This window comes from Neomonachus schauinslandi, chromosome X (assembly GCF_002201575.2).
Source record: "Neomonachus schauinslandi chromosome X, ASM220157v2, whole genome shotgun sequence".
NCBI classification, from domain to species: domain Eukaryota; kingdom Metazoa; phylum Chordata; class Mammalia; order Carnivora; family Phocidae; genus Neomonachus; species Neomonachus schauinslandi.
In genome coordinates, this window is record NC_058419.1 from 123,175,182 (window position 1) to 123,191,130 (window position 15,949).

Consider the following 15,949-nt stretch of genomic DNA (forward strand, 5'->3'; position numbering starts at 1 on the left):
CCTGTATGTTGATGTTCTCTGTAGGGACCTTATTAAATGTTGTCATTGGTGTGAATAATTTTTAAATTCTGTTGGGTTTCACAGGTCCTAGAGAATATGATTCACAGTACCAAAGCAACTTCCCAGCCTCCTTTTCCCTCAGACTTTTTTGTTGTTATTCTTGTTTGTGTTTCTTACAGGGCTGGCGAGGGCATCCGAATACATTGTTGAATGGAAATGAGATTGTGTATCTCTGTATCTTGTCTTCAGAAGAAAGTCTTCTATAGTTTTACCATCCGTGTAAGATTTGGAGTAGCTTATTGATAAATGTCCTTTTTCATGAAGGTTAAGATTAAGAAGTGTTAGTACTAAGTGGTTATCCCACAGCTCATTCCCATTGACCCCATACGATACCAGATTCAGATGTTATATGGAAGAGGGACCACCCGTCTTCCCCCAACAACCCAGAATATAATGAGTCCTATTTATACACAAGTCTGAAGACTCCCTTCCATCTCGTTCATGGAACTACAGTTTGTTAGTTGATCTGTCAAGTGTCTTCTTAATACATGTATCCAAATTGATCATTTTGGGTGATAGTTATTTCTGTGACCATGTTCTTCCAGAATGCTTCTCATGCTTTAGCATTTATCAGAATCCCCTAAAGGGCTTGCTGAAATGCAGACTCCAGAGCCCATCCTCCAAAATTTGGATTCAGTGACTCTAGGGAATGGCGGGGGGAGGGCAGAGGATTCATATAGCTAACTGGTTCCCACGTGATGTGGTCATTGTGGTCCATGGACACACTTTGAGTAGTTCTGTGTATGGCCTTCTGGATGTCATAAAAATTGTGTGAATTATCATCCTTACTTCTTATTGCTGGCCAATTCCCAGTCACTCTGTTCATAAAATCTGTATCCATATTAGGCTAAAAGGAACTTATTCCAGCCTAAAACTACAGAGAAAAGCCTACTTCATGAGTTTTCTCAAACAATTCCTTAATTATGCACAATAGCTTAGGTTAAATCTTACAGAGAATATCAATGTCATGTACGTATGCATTTTTAATATGATGTGTAAAAAAGTATGTGTTAAACAAAAGTTAACATACAGTGGTTGATTAACAAATCTTGTATACGTCTTGTTTCAAAATGGGCAAGCTTGAATCTCTAAGATGAGGCTTGAGAAATAACACACATTGCAATTTTCCCTCAACAGATTAATTAGTAGCTCAAGTAAGATAAAAACTAGTCTACCTCATGACAGGCTACGGTAACATTTTTGAAAGGGGATTCGCATTTCACAAGTTAGCAAGCTCCGTCAGGCCACGTCGTTCCTGATGGAAGGCACGGGGCTCATGGGCTTTTGCAAAGCTCAGAGACAGCATTTTCAGCTGGAAGTCACCGCCACGTATCCTTGCAAAATACGCAATTGCACAACCGATGAGTAACTCTGCAAAAGATCTGCTATTCATTGTCTGTTGAACAACAAACGAATCTAGCAAGCATGCAGTCTGGAATATGTGTACACCCTTATAAATGTAACCACGTCTGCCTTCCTCTCAATTAATCCCTGTCCCTTTCCCTACTCAAACCACCCTGCCACTGGAAAAGTGATTTTTGGAAGGGAGATGGGGCCATGTGTCACCTGTGAAGAGGCCATTTATCGATTCATTCAACCTCCATTTAACAAGAGCATAAAATGGACATCATATGAGTTTGAGAACGTACGGTTTCCAGGACAAACCCAATTGCAGAGAAAGAGGAGAGTAACAAATATTAGATGAAAAAAACAAGATTGTGTGTATGGCTTTGAAAGATAAGTCTAGGAACATAATTATGTTTGTATCACACAACGCCTACAGATTGCTGAGGAATACAAGTTTTAAGCAAGATTGAGCATGAGGACAGTCAACAAAGTGTGGGCATTCGGTAGAGTTTAGAATAGGGGTGGGGTGAATAACTGGGAAGCTGTTTCTTCACAGTGGAGATGGGTCTTCCCTCTGGACTTGGGGATGGGTGCGAGAATGAGTAGGCGTGGCTACGATAAATGAGAGAAAAATCAGCACAGCCCGAATGCTGGGTTTCTCAAAGATCAGTGATGCCAAAAACACGAATTCAAATGATTCAACCTCCGAAGCTGGAGGCATGCTCGTGATACAGATTCAGGAAGTGGGAAGGAAGACCAGGTTGAGGGAAATAAAGATGCTTTGCTCCATATTGGACACACTGAGCTTTCTAGGACAGGAGGATATCCAAGTGGCACAACTCCGTGATGCCTGGGGACATGCATGATGCTTGGGGACAAACTGGAGCCCTTGGGATTCCCTAAAGATACAGGCTGGAATTGTCATCAGATGAATGACAAAGCAGGTCAATGTTGGCTCATGGACTCATGTTGGGAGCAGTTCCTTATTGAAAGATGTGCTTTCGTGCTGTAAAAATTAATGGAAATTCTCCCTTGCCTCCTTTTATGCTCCCCTTGGTACTTTTGATGAAGAGAATAATAGTGATTCACTGATACTCTCCATCTGTTAGAAAAACAGATAAAGAAGAAATATTTGTTTTAGCGGAGTTCCAAACTTAATATTTAACGATTTTTTTCTTGAAGTTTGTTGATACACACTACATTTCCACATACAGTTTGCTTTCAGTAATTCCCAGATTTGCTACAGAAAGGACAATTGATCAAAAGTTGGCTGCAGAAACTCCACAGCAATCCTTTTAGAGCTTTTTTGCGGTTTCCCAAAACTATACTAAGATCATAAAACACCTTCGCTGTGGACTGTCTGAGTTCCATTTAGGATAATATCCTTCTTTAAGTATAGTATTTTTCTATTTTTCTAATTGCCTCGTGGCTGAAACAACACACCTTCAGTGCTATAAATTTAGAAAGTCGAAGGGTGTAAAGAAGAAAAAATAAATATATGTGTATAAGTGCAGTTGACCCTTGAACATAGGTGGGAATGGTTCTTGTAGGTAGATTTTGGGGGGCAAATACCGTACAGCACCAGAAATGTATTTTCTCTTCCTTGTGATTTTTCTTAATGACATTTTCTTTTCTCGGGCATACTTTGTTGTAAGAATACCATATATAATATACATAACATACAAAATACGTGTTAATCAACTATTTATGTCCTCAGTAAGGCTTCTAGTCAACAGTAGGCTATTAGCTGTTAACTTTCTGGGGAATCAAGAGTTAGACTTAGATTTTTAACTGCAGGGATGGTGGGGTCAGTGCTCCTGACGCTTGCATTGTTCAAGGCTCAACTGTAAGTGTATATAAATATATATATTTATATATCCATATTATGGATCCATATATATATGGAAGGCCCCTCACTGGCCGCAATGGGACAGTTCCAGCATCCTTAAGAATAACAGGTATACTGAATTGAAACATGACAAATCTATAATAACCCATGCATTCACCACGATACTCAATATAACAATTCATTGGTTACAAAGAACTCTTAAAACTTGGTGGTGAGGACACAAATAATGGGCCAAAGACTTCAAGAGACACCTCAGAAGAGAAGATATACAGATGGCAAATAATTATTTGAAAAGATGCTCCTCCTCATATGGGTTCAGGGAAATGCAGATTGAGACATCAATCAGGTACCACTCCACACCAATTAGAACGGCCCAAATCCAGGACACGAACAGCACCAAATGTTGGAGAGGATACAGAGCATCAGGAACTCCCATTCACTGCCGGTGGGAACGCAAAATGGTGCAGCCACTTTGGAAGACAGTTCTGCAGTCTCTTACAAAACTAAAGATACCCTTACCATAAGATCCAGCAGTTATGGACTTTGGTCTTTACTCGGAGAAGCTGAAAATACATCCACACAAAAAAACCCATCCCATGGATGTTTATAGCACATGTATTCAAAATTGCTCAAGCTTGGAAATAACCAAGATACCTTCGGTAGGTGAACGGATAAATAAACTGTGGTCCATCCAGACACGGGATGTTATTCAGCACTAAGAAGAAATGAGCTGTCAAGGCTTGAAAAGTCACAGAGGGAACCTTACATGTGTATTATTAAATGAAAGAACCTGACCTGAAAAGGCTTCATCGTACACATTCCGGAAAAGGCAAAACCGTGGAGACAGTAAACAGATCAGTGGTTGCCAGGAGATGGGTGGGGGGAGGGACGAGCAGGTAGAACACAGAGGATTTTTATCATCCTGTAACGGTAGATCTATGTCATTATCCATTCATCATAATCCATAGAATATGCACCACCGAGTGATCACTCATGCAAACTCCAGACTCTGGGTGGCTATGATGAGACCATGTAGGTTCATTGACTGTCACAAAGGTACCACTCTTGCAGGGGACTTTGATAATTCAGGAGCATATGCAGATATGGGGGCAGGGGGTCCATGTGAAATCTCTGCACCTTCCTCTCTGTTTTTCTGTGAACCTAAAACTCCTCTAAAAAATGAAGTGTATGTAAAAAGTACAACTCATTGGTTCCATCACTAGGGTGCTACCACATTTCTCTGAATACTGATAAATATAAGAACCATGCTTTTTCCCCCACTTTCCCTCTATGTACTGAATTTCAGAGTAACTTCAAAACTTGGTGAATTTTTATGGATTTCCAGATAATAAATGCAAGAGGACTAATAAAAACAGGCAGTCAGCCTTTTGTAGAACCCCGAATGAAGTCATAGCTGTAGTAGATCATCACCAATGATTTGTAAAACATCAGTTGAAAAGCTTGGTGGATATTTTTCTTCTCTTTTTTTTTTTTATTTGAGAGAGAGAGAATGAGAGACAGAGAGCATGAGAGGGAGGAGGGTCAGAGGGAGAAGCAGACTCCCCGCCGAGCAGGGAGCCTGATGTGGGACTCGATCCCGGGACTCCAGGATCATGACCTGAGCCGAAGGCAGTCGCTCAACCAACTGAGCCACCCAGGTGCCCCGATATTTTTCATAAATGGTGGGATTAGTCGCCACCTGAATCCAATTATCAATCACTATTAAGATAAATAAAAATAAGACAGGTCGGGAGGGCCTCCTGGCGATTTTGATGCCTGCTAACATGTAGAACTACCGCTTTCCGTGAATATTTACCTGATTTTTCTAAGATATTGACATAAGAACATGCAAAGAATTTTATAACAGAAAAGATCTTGTCTTTATATTTATTTGCTTTCTCTCCAGATCAGCAGATCACATTATTTGCTATTCACTAAAATTGTACATTTTTTTTTTAAATGTGTGTGCCTACACCCTACCCGAAAACAACTACTTAAGAATCTTGAGCACAGGGGCTTAGGCATGAGTATTTCCTTTTTTTTTTTTAAGATTTTCTTTATTTATTTGACAGAGAGAGACACAGCGAGAGAGAGAACACAAGCAGGGGCAGTGGGAGAGGGAGAAGCGATGCGGGGCTCGATCCCAGGACCCTGGGATCATGACCCGAGCCAAAGGCAGACACCCAATGACTGAGCCACCCAGGCTCCCCAGGCATGAGTATTTCTTAAAAGATGTACAGATGTTTAGTGTGGACAGGGAGGGTAATCAAGTATTTAGTGTTACCCAATTCTTTGAAACCAATATGTGTTTAACCACAGACATAACCCGAGAAACCAGAAATATTGGTAACTGAAAGGAACCTCCATTTCAGTGGGACAGATAAAAGAAGGTGTAAAAAGCACCTTGTAAATGATAAAAGGTGTTTTGCATGAAGAAGTTAGCTGTTATTTGAAGGGTCTATTTAAATGCTGTGGTCAATTAAATAATTTTTTTTCATTTGATTTTTATTGTCCTGAAAACATTTAAAAGTAGAAATTTACTATTAAAAAAATGTGTTCAAGATCATGGGATCTTTCTTGCAAAGTGAACATAATGCCGTGTGTTCGAGTCATCCTGTTGACAATTAGCCATGATTCCACATGGAGCAAATTGGACAGAGTGACATCTTGGCTGACCCAAGTTCTCCCTAGGATGAGGAATATTAGTTGGCTTTGAAATCAACCTTGCATAATGAGACCCAAAGTATTTCATTTTCCATCATTTGCTTTTAACTCCCCTCAAGGTAGACAGGTTGTGGAGGTGCTTTACATATGTGAATATAGATTACAAAACAACAGTGTTAAAGTGATGTTAAGGGATCTAACCAGTTGAGTACTATGGTGGGCATTTTCAAGGACCTTTACTCTTAGTGGGAGGCATGTCTGTTCGGCTCTCGTAACCAGTACGCACGCACTACTGGTGTCTGTTACTGGTTACAAGCAGACTACCATAGACTGGGTGCCTTGAAAACAACAGACATTTCTTTCTCACCCTTCTGGAGGCTGGAAGAGGAGGGTTCCGCCATGGTCATGTTCTGGGGAGGACCATCTTGTGGGTTGCAGTCCACTGACTTCCCCACTGCATCCTTGCATGGCTAGATCTATGGCTTCTTCTTATAGGGCACCAGTCCCATTCATGATTACCCTCCACCCTCATGACCAAATCATCTTCCAGAGGTGCCGCCTCCTAATAATAAACCTCAACCCTGGGGATTAGGGTTTCAACATAGGAATGTTTGGTCCATTGCAATTCGATGTGGAAGGGGGTTTGCATTGGTCATTCAATACGTATCATACCTTATTAACCGGATTTGGCCCAATGTGTAGGTAGCACATTTTATGGACACTACAATTAAAAATATTTTCCCCATGGGGACTTGTAGCTTCCTAGAGTTTCTGTTTGGGGTGATGGAAATATTTTGGAAATGGACAATGGTGATGGTTGTTGCATGTCCCTGTGAATATAAATAATCCTCTTGAACTGTGCACTTAGAAATGATGAAAACAGAAAAATGTGTACTATACATACACACACACACATATATATCTTTATATGACTTTTCGTTTTAGTTGTACTCGATTTAAGGACAGTGTGAGGCAGAGTATAATACCCCACACATTTTTTTTTCTCAAAAATAAACCAAATTTCCTCACAGGGACACAAAATGAACACTTTCAGGTGCCTGAGGTAAGCATAAATTTGGTCACAATTTGTAGCGGATGAAGCAAAAAAAAAAAAAGAAAAAGAGAGCGAAAGGCATTTGACGTTGGGATTTTTATATCTGGCAAGAGAAAGCTTTTCCCTTTTCCTTCTGCTTCTTTAGGATATAGGGTCAGTGATAATAGAGGAGATTGTGCGTGAAGGTTGCTGGTTCTCTTTTTTCTTCGGTGGCTGGCACATTCGCTGATGATGTTAAGAAGAATATACCAAAGTCTGGGGTGACCTCACTCAGTGGAGGCTCTGCCCGTTGTGTGTAATGACTGCCTACACTGTTAAGCCTTGAAAAACACTACATTGGTTGTGCTCAGTTTATTCTTCAAATGCCAATCCTGGATGACTACATCTGCCAGATGCAAGTAGGAATCCTGCTTGGTTTTTAGGGTCTACCCCTGGGTTGTATCGCAAGAGATTGCACTTTTGTGGTCTGGGATGGAGCCTACTTGCGTCTGTTTTTCCTGAGAACTCAGCGTGGTTCAGACGAATCCCTCACCCCGGTTCTGAGCTAGCCCAGCCGTTCCTGGCTCGAAGCACCGTGGAGGCTGGAAGAGGATGATCCTAGCTCACCCAGGGATCACAGTGCAGGATGCAGAGCTGCCCATAACAAGTGGGCTCGGGAGAAAAAGGGACACTTGTACCTGGAGTTGCTCAGTGGCATCTCTCTCTCTCTGGTTCATTTTCAACATAGCTGAGTCACATATTGAGAGGCAGCATCTGGTCATGTAGCAGAAGCACCTGGGAGAGGGATTGAGCGCATTTCCCTCAGAGCCCCTATTTTTAGCACTTTCTGCCCTTGTCTGTCAGGTATGCAACCTTGAAACTGTTGTGATGAAATGAGTCTATGCTATGCTTTAGCTTTTGAAATAATTGTATCTTTCTTTCTATCTGTGTGTTCATCCCTCCCTCCTTCCCTCCCTCCTTCTATCGCTATCTGTCCATCCATCCATCTATCCATCCATCCATCCATCCCTCCCTCTCTCCCTCCTTCTCTCCCTCCCTTCATCCATTCTTCTATCTATTATCTGTCATCTATCTATCTATCTATCTGTCTATCTATCTATCTATCCATCCATCCACCCAGCCACCCATCCATCCACTCAAACATCCATCCGTCCATCCATCCATCCATCCATCCATCCATCCATCCATCCATCCTTCTATCCATCATCTATCTATCCCTCCCTCCCTCCTTCTGTCTTCTTTCTATCTATCTGTCTGGATTTCAGAGTCTAAAACTGTATGGTAAGAACTCGGGTGGAATGAAGGTACCAGGTTTGTGGTAATTTGTTACAGCTGTAAAATAGGGAACTAACATACTACATCATTTAATTTGTATTTGTTTGTTGTCGATCTGCCTATGCTAGAATATGAGTTCCAGGCAGTCGAAGATACAGCTTAACTGGTTCATTGCTACATTTTCACCACAAGGACAATGAGAGCCTGGAATATTATAGGTACCCATGACAATATGGTGAATTGAGCCATATTTCACTGAGTTAAATGAATTAACGCCATATGCCTGTTAAATACTTTATCTCCATTACATCTTCATTATTTTAAGATCTGTGCTTTTTCTGCAATTGACTCCAACTCCAGCTGCTTTTGCTTTTTGGCCATCGCAAGGTTAATGATATTTGGTTGAATCCAAGGGTAATGGCTAAAATTCAGGGGACCCAATGTGATCCCCACATGCTGTCTGTGTAGGGAAGACTTGATATGTTCTTGACTCTGGAAAATTACTTTGTTTAAGCAAAAGTTGGTGAGATAACATTCCTTAAGTGGAGAATCAGTATAAGATTATGTCTAATCTTTAAGAACAGAGAGTTATGGGGGCACCTGGCTGGCTCAGTGGGTAGAGCAGGCAATCTTCATCTTGGGGTTGTGAGTTTGAGCCCCATGTTGGGTGTAGAGATCACTTAAAATCTGTTAAAAAAAAAAGAGCAGACAGTTATTCTCTTTGTGAGTTGAATTTACTCATACCTGTTTTGTTATATGATCTGCTTAATATTTTTGTATGTTATTTTTCAGTGAGAAATCTTCATTTCTGCCTTTTAAATTCCTCAGGAAAGCCTTCCCTGCGTCTTCCAGTGCCACACCAGGACAGAGTTATCAAAAATGATGATGGCAATTATAACAATAAACGTTAATACAGTAAGAGGTAGAGTGGGATGTCGTAGCTGCTCACAAATCAGGAGTGTCTCCTGGCCAGTGAACACAGAATTGCAAAGATCTCATCTACAGCCCTTGGTGAAATGGCCTTCAATTTCTACATGAGATTAGATTACATTTCTACCTCTCAAAATCAACCACGACTGCAGGTCCTGTAAGCAGAGTTAACTCTAAAGAGTCTTAGGAAAAGCATCCCACAACATCCCTGTGTTGTGGTTGTGGGTAACAGGATCTTGAGTGCTGTGTACCTATGGGCTAGCCATTTTGGGAAGAAAAATAGCAAAGACGGCAAACACACTGATCTTACAACAGTTATGAACATAATACATAATAAGCGAGGATGCAATAAAGCAGAGAGCACTTCAAAGTGTCAACCAAAGGCATGCGTCCCTGCCACTCCATTCTGGAAAATACCTTCAAAAACCTCCCTGTTCCCGAAACTAAACTCTTCCATTGGGATTTTAGCTCTTTCCTATGTTATCATGCTTACTTGTTACTCATGGGTGTGCTGTTGCATCTCAGATCTTGTTGTTCTTTCTTAACTAAAACAATTTCGGTACGTGTGCTTCAGCTTTGCCGGAGAAAACCAATGTTGGAAATCTTGGGGATATTTCTGGGCACAAAAAAAGATGATGTGCGCTAGGAGATAATGTTGGATTTTGATCGAGTTGGAAAAGAATGCATTGTCCTTATTACATTTACTTGTTCTGATTGTCTTATGGAAAAATAAGAACAGACTAGATTAGTTCTGGTCTGCCCCCGGATAGTACCTAGCAGTAAGTACTCATAAATAACACTAGTAGGTCCAGCACCATCCTTGTTTGCAATCGAGGATAGAAAAGCATATCTAAACAGAGAAGCATATTTTGAGCATAGAGCATTCTTTCATATATATAGTATACTTTAAAAGAGATTATGACAATTATGTTAAAAATAGGATTGTATAAATTGTCTTTTCTCCTATATGCACTTTCTAGGGCTCTGAATACCATATAGGGACAAAATGTGTGTCCTCTGTGTGCTTTATAAGTATAGTTTCCTGGAAAAACTAGGACTTTCAATTCTAATCAGTTTTAAAATATTCTTTTTTCAATTAGAGTATAGTTTACAATGTTACATTAGTCTCATGAGTACAACAGAGTGATTCCACAAGTCTGTATGTTATGCTTTGCTCAGCACAAGTGTGGCAAATGTCTGTCACTTGTGGTCCTAAAGTATTCTTATTAAAAAACAAACAGAAGCATGCAAATGCAGAAAAATTGTGTAAGTTTTCAATATAACTATGGAAATCTACTCAAATACTCTATTTGTGCCCAGGTTTTAGCATGTTCCTGGGTCATCGTGGGTACATATAAATGTTGGTGAATGGCGTCTCCATAATTCACAGCATGGATGAAATCTATAGTACGTGGGGGTTTGGGGTTTTCTTTCCTTTTCTCTTTTTCTTTTTTTGCCTCGCTTTTCTTTAAGCATATACTGAACACTTAATAAGCAGAATTAACAAATACATATGCATCACCTTCACACCAAATCATTTCATAAACAACACGTGCAATCAGGCAGCATGGAAGTTTTCTCTATCACGTGCCTGATCTTCAAGTTAGAGTCTAGGTAGACCAGTAGTCAGTTTTCCCTGTGGGCCCATTCCATTTACCGAAAGGGCATCTCTTCCGACTTGCTGTGCATCAGTGCAACAAGTAAGTACCAATGTGTCTGCAATCGAGGAAGTCAGTGGAGTTGCTGACCATTCGTGAGCACACACAGTGTACAGTGGGCTTGGGGTATTTGGGTGCGCCCTCTCCACTCCGCTCCCCAAGCAATGCTCTGGGAGAGTTACTGTCCTCTTCTCAATTCCACATGTGAGAAAACTGGGACTTGGAAACCTTCAACTACATGACGCCCCGAGGTGTCACCATAGATTCCAACCCGAAGGTGACTGACTCCAACCCCAGCCCACACGGTAACCCGCTACTGAATGACAAGCACGTATCCTTCCCAGACAGTGGGAATTCTGTAATAGAAATCTGCTGAAAGAAATGTACGGAGCTGAGAGATCGGAGACAATCAGGAAACTTTTGAGAAGGGACCCGCATGTGTAGAGGGAAAGAAAGCAAGGACACTGAATTCCTGCCTCAGGGGTTGGAGCAGGGAGGGGATGGGGTTGGTCTATGCTCCGTGAGCAAAGAGTGAGGCCAGGTCTACGGGAGGAAGGCAGGTTCGGGCAGTGTGGACAGGGCAGCTTACAGGCCCAAGGCAGCCCTTTAAAGAGCATCCTGGATGTAGCCGACCGCGTCCAAAACCAAAGAGATACAGAAATGCAAGCCTTATCCTGGGGGCAGTCAAAAAGTAACACGGTGTTTGTGTGCTTGCTAAAGAGCGAGCTACAAATTGGAAAAAGTGTAAACCCATATTTAGAATTAAGTGGGAAAATCACCTAAAACCACATTCCCAGAATTAAGCACTACTAAATGTTGGATTTCCTTCCAGAGTTTGTATCTTACAGCTCGCTTTATTATGTTAATAAACATGGGATCAGAGGACCCAGTATTCAGCAGCTCACTGTTTTCCCTCGAGAGATCTTAGATGTGTTTTTGTGTCTCCACAAATGAAGAACCGCCCATTATATGGTTCAGCCAACAGAATTCATGCAACGTAACTTTTATTCATGAACACTGACATTGCTCTCATCCCTTATTTTCAAAATTACCATCAATAGGAATTGATCCTTGGGTGGCTGGCTACCTCTGTGCATTCAAATAAAGGGTTTTTTGTTGTTGTTGTTGTTTTTAATAGAACTAGACCTTCAGGATCTAAGGGTTTTAGGGTTATCTTTTTCATGGTATGGAAATAGCCAGCCAGGATGGAGGAGTCAACTGGATGTCTCATGTCAGGTACTGGGGTGCATACCCAGCCCAGGAACAAGGTGTATGAGCTGTTTCAGAAATAAAAGCAAAAAGATTTGACGGCCAATTGAAAGCAAGTCCCACAAATCTAGACCAGTGTTCTAGCATGGGGTTTCGAATGGAAACGCATTCATAGTTGACTCACAGGGGATTTGGTTCCAGACCGGTCACTGACAAAATTTCATCTCTGTGAAACTTGTTAAGCAATGGCCTTCACGTTTTGATCTCTATTGTGTAATAAACAAAACTGTATTTATTATTTTGTATTTTGTTTCCAGAATATAACTTTGGTTTTAGTGTGTGAGTTAATATAATTTCAGCTGAAGTACTTTAAAAACTCCTGTGCAGACTCGTTCTCAATTACTGTGGGGGAATATAATATACTTTATGGAACTAATGTAAGGAATCCCGTTAACAACTTAATGGGCCCCGTGTTTGGAAACGTGTGCATAGAAATCATCTGTCCTCGTAACTGTCTTAGATTTATTCTACTGACATTGGAAATAGATTTTGACCCTGTATGACATTGATGTGATAATTAAATAGGGTAGGTTATGACTCATGTCATTTGTAAGTAAACTAAAAACTACAAATAGAGACACTAAATTTCAAGAGCTTTCCTCCATCAGGCTCACAGAATTGGAGTTTATACCTTTCCTTCCCTTCCACCCATAGGAATAGACCCTTTCATCAAATCATACGCGATTCCACTAAGAAAACTTAACTTTCATGTTGTAATAAATGCACCCAGTGAAGGATTTCCTATAAACGTCCGAGAAGATAGATTTGCATGTCCTTGGCTGATTTTCATCTTTATACCTCTGCTCTAATTCTTATCACACATTTCTTTCTGGGCTCATTTGTGTGATCTAAAATGAATTCTATCTCTTCTCATTGGAGAATTTTTATGCAAACATTCCTTTTTGCTTTTACTCCATTAAATTAAGTGTGTGTGCACACACATATAGGAATGAGGTGTTATGATTTAATAAGGACTAGTGATTTGCTAATCCTCAGGCTGCACTGTATGTATGTATATGTATATATCACGTATTTATATATATATGTGTGCTGTCACAGAAGGACCTATTTATACAGATACATTCTACATATGTTACAGAAATATGTCTATATGTGTATGCACATATGTGTATATATGCAATTAATAAGAATTAATTTAGTCTCAACTGTATTTCAGAAATTCCTTTAGAAATAGTTGAGACTCTAATTCTAGCAATTACAGGTGAATGCACACCCTAAAAATATAAAATATATCATTCTTTATACACTTAGCACTTGTCTTGTGGTTAATGGTCACCCAAAAAATGGTCTACTCTGCTTATCTAATGAATCATCTCCTAAAATAAAATGGATTGTAGCTTTAAAGTCCTATTACAAATGAACAAAAGGGCAGGCCCATCTGACACATTGGGCTTCTAACCATTGACCTGCAGTGCAGGTCACACGGACAGCCGTGTGACCTGGAATCATTCTCCTGACCCCTTTGGTGCAATTCACAAGAATGAGAAAACTTTGGATTGTGATAACCTATCATAAAAGCCTGAAACTTTCTATTCTAGCACCAGTAAGAAGACCAAATACAGTGCTTCGTTTTTATATGATGTTGAATTTCATTCAGCATGCAGGGGGAAAATGTGAGTTCGGGTGTTCAGGCATTTCTCATGGATAAACCGGCTGTCTCTTGTGTGAATGTATATGTTTTTGTTCCTTCCAGTGCTTTGAATGAAACTTGGTATCAATATAGTGACAGTATGTGTGAATTCCAGTGTCTGCTTTGTATCTCCCTCCCATTGTCCCATTGTTGGGGTGGGGTGGAGGGGCTGACTGATTTACAACCTTCATTACAGAGACCTTAACTCTCAAAAGCCAAATGTTTCATCAGCTGAAATGCTTGAAGGATCTGCAGCCAAGAGTGCTTATCAGTGAAAGAAGCCGTTTGTTTAAAAGCTCTGGTTTTAGCCAGCCAAGGGGCTGCTTCTGTTAATTCATCGGCAGCGTATATGGGGAGTTAAGTCCTCCGCGGTGGGACAGACTTCTTAGGATGCTTCTACCAGCGCTCAGCTTTGGTGACGTGCCTGGCTGTTTCCAAATTGATTATCTTGCTCTCACGTTCATAGAATTCCACGATAGTAAATGCATATACATCTCGTATCTGGATTATATCAAATACCGCATTTTCACGATCAGAATAGCAAAGGAATACACTCTTGCAGAGAAAATGAAATTGCTTCCATTCATTGTGTACCTGCAATGGAAACTCTGCCTTGAGGATTGTTTAAATTACAAGAGAAGGGGGGGGGGGGAAGTCTCTGGGTGTTGCAGTAAATGAAGATTCTGTGGCAGAAACTATGGAAACACCAACTTCAAAAAAAAAAAACCCAAAAAACCCCACGTTCATTTGCCGAACTTCAGAGATGCATGGAGGAGCGGTTTCCCTCAGGACTTTTGGAAGGAATTCAGAACCGCAAAGATCCAACCTTTCAATAGGAGGCTGTTAGGAAAGCTAAGATTTGCCAGGGTATAGAATATTAATTAGCCTGGCATTTGAAAGGTTACAAGAGACACGTTTTGCTCGGGAGGGGCCCCAGTTTAATAAAGGCTGGTGATTTACCGTATGTTGCAAATCCTCACGGTGCTCTGCGGAAACAAAATAAGCAAATAGGTCATTCTGGGAGAGTTGACAGAGGGTGGAGGCGGGGAGAGGCGGTGAAGGAAGGATGTGTTAAAGACAGAGCCGTTCTGCCAAAAAATTACTAGAGCCTTTAGGAATTAATCACCTCTTTCCTTAATGGGGAAAGAGAGGCTTGTCTTATGGTTATTATACGGCACCCAAACTGCCATTAGGAGCGGGTTTCATACATAAAGCTGCATGAAAGGGGCTTTTCTCCCAAGCAGAGCGTGATGCATTTTATGAGAAACTGTGTAAAAGGTTGCATGATGAATGCCAGAGCCAGGGAACATTCGCTGGCATGAAACGCTAATTAGTAATTGCTAATTAAATGAGGGAGGGGTTGGTAATGTCTGAACATTCCCACTAATCACAGCTAATCTCAGCTCAATCCCTGTGAACGCCAGAGAAACCTGGATCTGCGGGACGTGCCTAAATGCACAACCTTGCAGGTTTCACCATGCATCTGTTTGCAGATACAGGAGATTGTGAGTCCGATCGTTGCAATTTTAGAAACCCCCAACCCCCCCCCAAAAAGCCTTCCCATTGCTTTATTTTAAACTGGGCCCATTCATTTCTGATACCCTCCCAGCTCACACTGTGCATTTTTCTCAGGTGCCCGGGGAACGAAGCCTCGCTTTCTCAGTGGGTACAAGCCTTCATCCCCTACTTATTTTGTTTTAGGTTTTAGAAGCCGGCGCTCAGGTGCTCCTTAGATTTGCTGTCAGCTTTGGTTAGAGAGGAGGTTTGATCGCCTTGGTTCTGATTCCTATTATTTCCGGGCCCGAATCAGTCCACGTTCACATCAACACTACAGCGGGTGGTCACTTAATACGTACTAATTGAAATGAGGTGAATGGCATGGCCCTTGCAAATGCAACGGAAGAGGGAGATATCATAACTGGGTGTTTGGGGGCAGGAACAAATAACAAAGTAAAATGGTTAAAAAAAACACTTTTTATGACTTGCATTTTTTTTTTTTTTTTTTTTTTTGGTCAGAAGGCTTATGCAAGAAAGAAAGGGATATAAAGTTGGGTTGATGTTTGTGCAATAAATTAACCTTGGCAGGGGCTTTAACAAAATAATCATAGTTTTGAATTTCAGCGGGAGAGTATCTGTCAACTTCAAACGTCAGACGGAAGCCTTTTTTTCCAGGTCAGGATCTCTTTGTCATG

General features: G+C 40.9%; 1 protein-coding gene across 3 annotated transcripts in view; it reads left to right on the forward strand.

The window, feature by feature from the left end:
* NLGN4X (neuroligin 4 X-linked) overlaps positions 1-15,949 on the forward strand; it is a 219,330-nt gene that overhangs the window by 188,850 nt on the left and 14,531 nt on the right. The window lies entirely within an intron of this gene.